Consider the following 11,131-nt stretch of genomic DNA (forward strand, 5'->3'; position numbering starts at 1 on the left):
TATTTATTTTTCATTTGAAAATTTAACTGCCTCCCTCCCCTTCTGACTCTCATTCATTTCCTACTTCCTTTAAACTTTTTCTATCAAGAAACTAGATGCGCCACCAGAGACATATACCATGGAGAGTCATCCATTACTGCCATTTTGAACTGGCAGTAAACAATGGCAAAGCCTCTGGGATGCAAGTCATAAGGTTTAAGGAGAATGTTTTATGTTTTCATGAAGTCATTTTTGGTTTTGGATTCCCCAGATTAGGTTTTTACTTAAAGGCATAACACAGCAGTGGATATAATGATTTCTCCAATCACTTGACTTCTGTTGGGCATCCATAATTTTAATATCAGGAAAATAATGCTATAGAAGAATAAAATAATACATTCAACATTCACTTCCAAATGTAATCATTCAAGTGATATCATCTTTATCATTGCCATCACTTTATTTAGGCTTATCAGTAAAACTGAGTTAATGAATCCACCAGTGGGCACAGTTGATAAAGTAGTTGACTTACTCTGAGAGATTAGAATATGGCTTTATGGCCACCATTGAGCTTGTTTAGAACACACTATGTGTTTTTCTTTCTTGGAGCCTTTTTCTTTCTTTCAGATATTCATTAAGAACTCAACTTTCCTGGTATCTAAATGAAAGTGTCCTTTGAAAGTATATTGCCTTTCTAATTCTTGGCCTGGGGAAAAATGTCAGAAAATTCTTTAAACCTATTTAGTGAAGTATTTTAAATGCTCATCTTGCACATTTGAGTGAAGTGTAATTTACATTTCATAAAAGTAGAAGCTGAGCAGCAAGCTGTAAGTAATTATCATATAATTAAATGTCTACTATGAAGGGAATGAAAACGTGAGCTCCTTCATGATTTCCGTGACTGGGTTATGTAATGCCAAATTAAATTATGGCTCTTTATCTCAGGAAGTTTCCAGGGGACCTACTCAAGAATTGAAAAGATACCTCTGAGTTTCCAGTATAGTTTCAGCTGGAAACTGATGCCATCATGTTACCATACAAGCAGGCCATATGGAAATGGTTACTATAGCTTTGGTTTTAGAAATGGAAACCAAAGCGTCTATTCCTCTTACTGACTTTGAAAACCCCTTCTCCTTATGTTAATATTTGTAAATGGAAAACACCACCCTGATAATTAATACTTAATTAGTACCATGAATGAGTTTTATTTTTCAAATTTACAAAATTTTTGGCTTCGGAGATGATAATCAGATGCCAAATGTATTTGTAATTAGTTGAAATATTCCCCTAATCTGATTTTGTTTAATATTCATTTAAAACATGTATTGAGTATCTGCTAAGTTCAAGATGCTAGAGGGCATTTGAAGGTCAAAAAAGACATGTTCTTTGCTTTGAAGGAGATTGTAGCCAGGAAGGGTATAAAAGCTGTTCCTACAAAAATTATAAAACAAGACAAAACTGAATAGCTACCATAGAATATAAGGTGTGGAAGAACTCACAGGGAGGAACAATCACTTCTGTTTCTGACTAGCTAGAGGTGGCCAGGTTTCAAGAAGATAATATTTAATTTGGTGGATGAGGGATAGCTTACTGAGGAGAGTAGGAGGAGTGTGAGAAGTAGGAAACCACCAGTACAGGGTTTTTCAGTAATAAAGTAGGCCAATTGGGTTACTTAGTCAACAGTCATAGTGGCAATTTATCTAAACTTGTGAATGCAATTATTATGTTTCACAAACTTTCTTCCAAGTTAAAAGCTATAATGTAATATTCTTTAATATTTACATTGTTTGGAGCATGTAGGGGGTATAGAGAGAGATATGGATGGATATGGAGTTTGGAACTGGATTGTAAAGACTCTTAGGCACCAATCTAAGGAGATAGAATTTATTCAGAGAGTCATTCATTTAAAAAATATGGAGGGACTTTGTGTATCAGTTAATTTAAAATGTATTGGTGATATAGTGAAGAATATAATATCCCTGCTTACAGGGAAATTAGTAGAGGAGATGAATGAGAGGTATGAGGGCATCTATCCCAGATAAGACCGGAGAGGCCTCAGAAAAGGCATTTATTCTGGAGATAAGAATCTCTGAGTTGAAGTAGGAATAAGAATATGGGTTTTCCTGAAATGATGGAAATGGGAAGGGTGTTTCAAATGATAGAGCATGAAAAAACATGGGTATAGATAATCTGGTAAGTTCCTGGGACTGCTATACTTGAACCTAGGATGTAAACTGAGTTGTAAAGAGGTGAGCCTGGGGAGAATTAGGGACCTGGATATGAAATATGACATTCTCTGTAGATGCTATTTCTTGTCTCAGGTGAAAATGAAAAGTTAGATCTATGATAGTGGGGAGCAAGAAGAAGGTATACATTTGAGAGAGATTTAGAGGGTAGAATTGACAGGACTTGCTAACCAGTTGCATGTAAATGGTAAAAGTGAGTAAATGCAGAGAAAGTATGAGACTCTGACTTGGGTGTCAGGGAGTGCCATTCACTGAGAATAGAAATCCTGAGCTTACTTTTACCTATATTGAATGTGAGGCACCTGCCATATATCCAAATGGGGTTAAGGAAAAAGGTTGGATATATTATACAGAGTGTGGAAGTGTAGTTTGGGTTACAGATGTAGCTTTGAGATCATTCAATATAAGGAGCCACAAATCTGAATGTCCATAAGATCCTGGCAGGTAACATAAATGGATGATTCTAGTTGAGATTGATATGGGGTTAAGAGAAAAGGAAGAGATGAGCACAGGCCCTGCCCAAAGGTATCAAGTAAAAAAAAAAAATTGATAAGTTTGCCAAACAAAACTCAGCTGAAGGCAATATGAAGCTTAAAGAAACCAGTTTTGCACCCTTGAGACTATATTACATCTATAAATTAGCGATTAGAATGGATGTAGAATTTATGCAGGGGTAGTGTGTACGATACAGAAAAGGCCAAGGACAAAACTCCAGAGGAGTAACATGAGAAATAGGCACATACTCAGGTGTGTTTCCCATTTTCTAAATGCATTTGATTTTTAATTTGAATTTTGAGAAATAGTACTTTGCACATATTTTCTTCCACTCTATAGCTAGTCTTTTCATCCTTTTAGCAGTGTCATTCACAGAGCAAAGTTTTTAATTTTGTTGAAGTCCAATTTATCAGTTTTCCTCTTGTGGATTATGCTTTTGTTTTAAAGTATAAGAACACTGCCTAGCTCTTAGTTATAAAAATTTCTCCTGTGTTTTTTCCTAAAGATTTCATGATTTTTTATGTTTTACATTTATGTATATGATCAATTTTGAATTAATTTTTGTATAGGTGAGATTTAGGTGAAGGTTTATATTTTGACTTTGGATGTCCAGTGGGTGCAGTACTGTTTGTTATCTTTCGCACCTATTATGGTTTGGATATGTAGTATCCCCCAATAGCTCATGTAAGAAACAATATAAGAATGGTTAGAAGTGAAATGATCACATCATGAACATTATAACTTAATCAGTGAATCAATCCTCTGATATGGATTAACTGGGTGGTAAATACTATAGGCAGGTAGGATGTGGTTGGAGGAGGTAGGTCACTAGGGGCATTGTTTTGTAGTTTATGTTTTGTCCCTGGTAAGCAGAGCTCTCTCTCTCTCTGCTTCCTTGTTACCTTGTCCTGAACTGCTTTCCTGTGCCATGTACCCTTACACCATAAAGTTCTGCCTCACCTTAGGCCCAGAGCTACAGTCAGCTGGCCATGGTCTGAAACTCTGAAACTGTGAACCACAAGAGATTTTTCTTTCTCTCTGTTATTCTTGTCAGATTTTTTTTTATCTCAGCAAGAAAAAAAAAGCTGACTAAAATAGCACCTTTGTAAAAAATAGTTTTATATATTTGAGTCTATTTATGAGTTCTCTATTTTGTTTCATTGATTTATGTGTCCCTGTGATGATACCATACAGTCTTGATTAATGTACATATATATAAGTCTTGAAATTGGGTAGAATGATTCTTATTACCTTTATTTTTTGAACTGGAGATTGAACTCTATAGTACTTTACTGCTGAGCAACATCCCTAGCCCCTTTTTATTTTTTATTTTGAGACAGGGTCTCACTAAGTTGCTGAGGGTCTTGCTAATTTTCTGAGGCTGTCCTTGAACTTGCTATCCTACTGCCTCAGCTTCCTGAATTGCTGGGATTACAGGTGTGACTAATTCATTCTTTTAAAAAATTGTTTTAGCTATTCTAGTACATTTGCCTTTCCAAATAAACTATAAACTTGAGAATTATCTACAAAACTTCTTGCTTGAATTATGGTAGGATTTACATTAAATCTGTATATCAGTTTGTGAAGAATTTACATTTTACTGAGTTATTCAATCCATGAACATGTTGTGTATTTAGATTGTTATTTCTTTCATTAGCATTGTAGTTTTTAGCATGTGAAACTATTTTTGTTTTGTTAGGTTTACACTTGAGTGTTTGATGTTAAAAGAAATTTTAAATGGCATTGCATTTTAATTTTCACTATGTGTTCATTGGTATTATATAGAAATATAATTGATTTTTGTATAATCATCATATATCCCATGGTCTTGCTGAATTCACTTACTAATTTTGGAGATTTTTGTAGGTTTCATGGGATATTCTATATAGATAATCATGTCATCTTCAAATAATATAGTTTCTTTTTCATCTGTGTGCCTTTTATTTCCTTCTACCATATTGCCCTGGCTAGAACTTCCAACATTATTTTGAGTAAGAACAGTGATAATGGACACCCTTTCTTTGTTCTTTATTATAGGGAAGCCAGTCTTTCATCATGAGCATGATGTTAGCTGTAAATATGTGGATGCACTATATCAAGTTCAGAAAGTTCTGTATTTCTATTTTTCTCAGAATTTTTAATCATGAATGGATGTTGAATTTACTCAAATGTTTTTCTATACCAATTGACATGACCATATGATTTTTTATTCTTTAGTTTGCTAATGTGGAACACATTGATTTTTTTCTAATGTGCCAGCTTTGAATTCTTGATATAAAACCTAATTGGTTGATATTTTTATCCATATTCATGAGAGAGATTGGTGAATACTTTTCTTGGTACTGTCTGTGTGTGATTTTGATATTAGGATGATAGTAGCCTTATAAAATGAATTCCAAATGTTCCCTCCTATAATTGAGAAGATATTGTGTGGACTTGGTGCTATTTCTTTATTAAAAGTTTGGTATAATTTTCCAGCAAAACCATCTGGGCTTGGAGATTTCTTTTGGGTAGTTTTAAAATTACTAATTTGGCTGGGTGTGGTAGCACATGCCTGTAATCCCAGCAACTTGTGAGGCTGAAACAGGAGGAATGGAAGTTTGAGATCATTCTCACCAATTAGTGAGACTCTGTTGGAAAATAAAAAGAGATAAGGTTATAGCTCAGTGGTAAAGTAACTCTGGGTTCATTCTTAGTATGGAAAAAACTACTAATATAATTCTGTTATAATGCCATTAAAATATATATTTTATATTAAGTGAGGTCCAGGTAGTATATTTTCAGGAATAATTCCATATCATATAACTTGCCAAATTTATTTCTGGAGACTTTTTCATATCATTCCCTTATTATCCTTTTGATGTCTGCATGGTTTTTATTGATATCCCATTTTATTATTGATATTAATAATTTGTGTTTTTCTCTTTGTCAGTCTTTCTATAGGTGTGTCAAATTTATTGATCCTTTCAAAGAATCAGCTATTCATTTCACTGACTTGTTTCCCTGTTTCCAGTTAACTTGTTTCCTTCTGCTTGCTTTGGCTTTATTTTGTTCTTTTTTCTAGGTTATTGAGCTGGAAGCTTAGATTATTGATATGAGATTTTAAAATTTGCTATCTATAGACATTCATATTATTTTCTTTTTTAAATTAATGTATATCAATTATACAGAATCATGAATTTCATTGTTGCATATTGATATGTGTGTATAACATAATTTGATCAATTTCATTAATACTTCTCCTTGTCTCCTCTTCCTCATCCCTCCTCCCCTCACCCTGATTTCCTTCTTCTACTTTATTGGTTTCCCTTCTACTTTTGTACACACACACATTTTTTTTTAGTTGTCGTTGGACACAATACCTTTATTTTATTTATTTTTATGTGGTTCTGAGGATGGAATCCAGTGCCTCACATGTGCTAGGCAAGTGCACTACCACTGAGGTACAACCCTAGCCTTTCCTTTTATTTTCTTGAAATTCTTGGTTTTATTTCTTGAGCTTTAGGGGTCTTACTAAGGAAGTCAGTCAGTGTCTGCAATGATAAGTTACAGTGTTGACTCTGTTTTTTTCTAGCAGTTCCAAAATGTCTGGTCTTACAGCTAGGTCTTTGGTCTACTTTGAGTTGACTTTTGTACATGGTGAGAGAGACAGAGTGATTTAGTTTCATTTTTTTAAATGTATGGACATCCAATATTCCCAGACCTATTAAAGAGGCTGTCTTTTCTCCTCTGTATATTAATAGAGCTTTGTAAAGAATCAAATTTCTATACTTGAATAGGTTTTTTTTCTGTGTCTTCTATTTAATTACTTTGATTTATATGTCTGTTTTATGTCAGTACCATGCTGTTTTCCTTGTAGAGATCTTTCACCTCCTTGGTTAAAATTATTCCCAAGGTTTTTATTTTTTTTGAAGCTACTGTGAATTGATTGTTTTTTAAATTACTTCTCAGTGAATTATTTATTGGTATATATAAGATATTTTTAAATACTTTTATTTTTAGTTATACATGACAGTAGAATGTGTTTTGGCAGAATACACATATATAAAGTGTAACTTATTCTATTTAGGTTCCTACTCTTGTGGTCATACATGGTGTGGGGTTACCCTGGTTGTGTATACAAATACAAGGCTAGGAAAATTATATCCAATTAATTCTTCTCTTTCCTATTCCCCTCCCCACTCCCTTCCTTTCATTTCCCTTTGTCTAGTCTAGTGGATTTCTATTATTCCCCTCCCTGACCTCCTTTGTTTTGGGTTAGCGTCCACAAATCAGAGAGAACATCTGGCCTTTGGTTTTTGGGGATTGGCTTATTTCACTTAGCATATTTTCCAGTATTATCCATTTACCAGCAAATGCCATAATTTCTTTCTTATTTATGGCCAAGTAATATTCCACTGTGTATATATACTACATTTTCTTTATCTATTCATCCACTAAAGGACACCTATGTTGTTTCCATAGCTTGACTATTGTGATTTGAGCTGCTTTAAACTTGGAAGTGGCTGCATCACTGTAGTATGCTAGTCTTCAGTCCTTTGGGTATAGGTCAAGGAGTGTGATAACTGGGTTAAATGGTGGTTCCATTCCAAGTTTTCTAAGGAATCTCCATATTGTTTTCCATAGTGGTTGGAACAATTTGCAGTTCCAACAACAATGTAAGAGAGTACCTTTCTCTCCACATCCTTGCCAAGATTTATTGTTACTTGTATTCTTTACAACTGTCATTCTAACTGGAGTGAGATGGAATCTCAGTGTAATTTTAATTTGCATTTCTTTAATTGCTAGAGATGATGAACATTTTTTTCACATATTTGTTGACCATTCTTTTTAAAAAAAATTTTGTTTTTTAGTTGTAATTGAACACAATCCCTCATTTTCTTTATTTATTTTTATGTGGTGCTGAGGATTGAAGCTAGGATCTCACACGTGCTAGGCAAGTGCTCTGCCACTGATCCATAACCCTAGCCCTTGTTGACCATTCTTATTTCTTCTTCTGTGAAGTGTTTATTCAGTTCCTTTGCCCATTTATTGATTGGGTTATTTTTTTTTGGTGTTTTATTGAGTTCTGTATCCTAGAAATTATTGCCTTATCTGAGGTACTTTTGGTGAAGATTTTCTCACAATCTGTACAATCTCTGTACATATAGAAGACTTTTGTATGTTGATTTTGTCTTATCCTATTTTTCTGAATTTGTTTTTTATTTCTAAAAGCTGTTTGGTAGAGTCTTTGGAGTTTTCTAAATGCTATCCTCTGCAAACAGAAATAATCTGAATTCTTCCTTTTCTACTTCTATCCCTTTTATCTTATTCTCCTGTATTCTGGCCAAAGTTTCAAGTACAATATTGACTAAGAATGATGAGAGTTATCATCCTTGTCTTTTTTCTGATTTTAGTGGAAATGCTTTCAGTTTTTCCCCATTCAGTATTTTGTGGGCTATGAGTTAGTCATATGTATGTAGCCTTCATGATGTTGCAGTATGATCCTTCTCACCTCATTTGTTCAGGGATTTTATAATTAAGGATTGTTGGATTTTATCAAATACTTTTTCTGCTTCTATTGAGAGGAATCATGTGATTTTGATCCTTGATTCTATTTATATGTTTATGAATTTGTATGCATTGAACCATCCTTCCATTCCTGAAATGAAATCATCTTGATCATGATAAATGACCTTTTTTAATGAGTTGTTAAATTTGACTTGCTAATATTTTACTGAAGATTTTTCATCCATATTCATCAAGGATATTGGTCTATAGTTTTGTTTCCTTGAAATGTCCTTATCCAATTTTGCTATCAGGGTGATTGGCTTTATAGAATGAAATTGGAAGTGTTCCCTCCCTTTCTGTTTTAAGGGATAATTGGAAAAGTATTGGAATTAGTTTTTTAAAGATCTGGTAGAATTCAACTATTTGTCTGTGTGGTCCTGGGCTTTTCTTTGTTGAGGGGATTTTTCTTACAGCTTCAATATGTTGGTGGTAATTGGTCTGTTTAGGTTTTCTCTATTATGATTCTGTTTTGGTAAGTCAGATGTGTCTAGAAATTTGTCTGTTTTTTTTCTAGATTTTCCAATATTAGAATATAGATTTTCAAAATAGTTCCTAATGATCTATATTTCAGTTGTGCCTCTTGTAATATATCAATTTTCACCTCCAATTTTGTTAATTTGGGTCTTTCTTTTTGTTAGTTTGGCTAAAGGTTTTTCAAAAAACCAATTTTTTCATTAGCCACTTGTATTTTTTGTTTCATTTTCATTTATTTATACTCTATTATTTATTTCTACCTATTTTGGGATTGGTTCTTTTTTGTGAGAATTTGAGGCCCATTGTTAGTTCATTTGAGATCACAATTTATTTTATGTGAGCACGCATAGTTCTAAACTTCCCTTTTGTAAATGCATTTGCTATATCCCCCAGATTCTGTTATAATGTGTTTCCATTTTCATTTTTAATAATAAGAATTTTTAAATTCCTTCTCTGATTTCTTCAATGATACATTCATTGTATTGGGGAATATTAGTCCCTTTGTATTGAGAAATGTTTATTTTATGAAATTGGGTAGCAATATGTTCTTTGTCTCTTTAGATGGATTTTGGCTTGAAGTCTGCTTTGTCTTATATGAGAGTAGCTACTCCTGTTTGTATTGCAGATTCCATTTGTATGGAATATCATTTTTCATCCTTTTACTTTCAGTCTTTGAATGTCTTTGTCTCTGAGGTGTGTTTCTTGAAGTGAACATACAGTTGGGTCTTGTTTTTAATCTAATCTGCTAGTCTGTCTTTTAATTGGAGAATTAGGACCATTTATATTTAGTGTTATCATAGAGAGGTATGAGTTATCTCCTATCATTTTCTTTTATTTCTAATGATTAAATCATTCCATGTGCTTATCTAATGAGATGTATTCTCTCCCATACTTTCTTGCTTATTTTTTATTTTCCTCTTTGCTCTGCAGGATTCCTTAATGTGACTTCTGCATTACTGACCTAGTGTTCGTGAAGGTCATGAATTCCTTTTATGCCTATCCTGAAAGGTTTTTTTTTTTTTTTTTTTTTTTTTTAAGCCTTAGATTCTGAAAGATAACTGTGTTGGATATACTAATCTAGATTGGCATTTATTTTCTTTCAAGGCTTGAAGAACATCATTCCATGCCCTTCTAGCCTTTAGAGTTTGTGCTGATAAGTCTGTTGTTCTGATGGGTTTGCCTTTATAAGGCTCCAGTGCTTTTGTCATCCAGATTTTAAAATTATTTCTCTGATATGAATTGTTGGCATTGTCATGGAGAATTTCTTTTCTGGTCCTATTTGGAGTTTTAAATGCCTCCCATACCTGCATATCCATTTCATTTCAAATATTAGGAAAAATTTCTATTATTATTTTATTGAATATAATTTCTTTTCCATTAGTCTGTATTTTCTCTTCTTCCTTAAGATCTATGAGTCTTAGTTTGTCCTTTAAATGTCATCCCACAGGGCTGGGGTTGTAGCTCTGTGGTAGAGTGTTTGCCTACCATGTGTGAAGCATTGTGTTTGATCCTCAGCACCACATAAAAATAAATAAAATAAAGGCATTGTGTCCATCTACAATTAAAAAAAATAAATAAATGTCATCCCATAGATCTTCTGTATGCTGTTATAATTTCTTTATTTTTTTAATTTTGTTTTGGTTGTCAATGGGTTTTATTTATTTATACATGGTGCTGAGAATCGAACCCAGTGTCCCACACATGCTAGGCAAGTGCTCTACCACTGAGCCACAACCCCAGCCCTGAACAGCATGAAAAGAAGAGAAAGAAACAAAAAAATGGGGTGAGTAAAGAAGAGAGATAAAAGAAGAAAGAAAGAGGAGAGTAAAAAGAGAAGGAGAGAATATAGAAAGGAGAAGAAAAAAGAATGAGAAAATCCAATTAACACATTGCATCATTCAAAAAAAGAAAGAAGAGAGAAAGAGTGTAAAAAACAGAAAGCAGAAAAATTGAATAAATACAATTAACACATTACATTGTAAAAGACAAGAATACATAAGTGATTAAAGTATGCAATATCAAATAGAGTTGGGAAATCTATCAAATCAATACAGTAGATAATATCAGTGAAATTAAAAAATAACATTAAGGAGTCTAAAAACTCCTTGCCAAGGTATTCAAGATGGAGAGATTTCTTATCGAAGCTTTCAGCCTGGATTTTGCTAGGCATTGGGAGGCATAATAAATCTCTAAACCTTGGCTGTGTGACCTCTGAATACATCTGGGTTTAGAGGTAATGACCACACCATCTGTCTCTATGCTGCTTTGGGGAGGTGTGTATTTAGTTTTTTCTCATCTAGTTGAGCATTCCGTTTCACAAAACTGCCCAGAATTCAACTTGTTGTACCTATTCTGTGCATGGACATTGCTGGTGACCCACATACTTT

This window comes from Marmota marmota, unplaced genomic scaffold (assembly GCF_001458135.2).
Source record: "Marmota marmota marmota unplaced genomic scaffold, marMar, whole genome shotgun sequence".
Classification (NCBI taxonomy): Eukaryota; Metazoa; Chordata; class Mammalia; order Rodentia; family Sciuridae; genus Marmota; species Marmota marmota.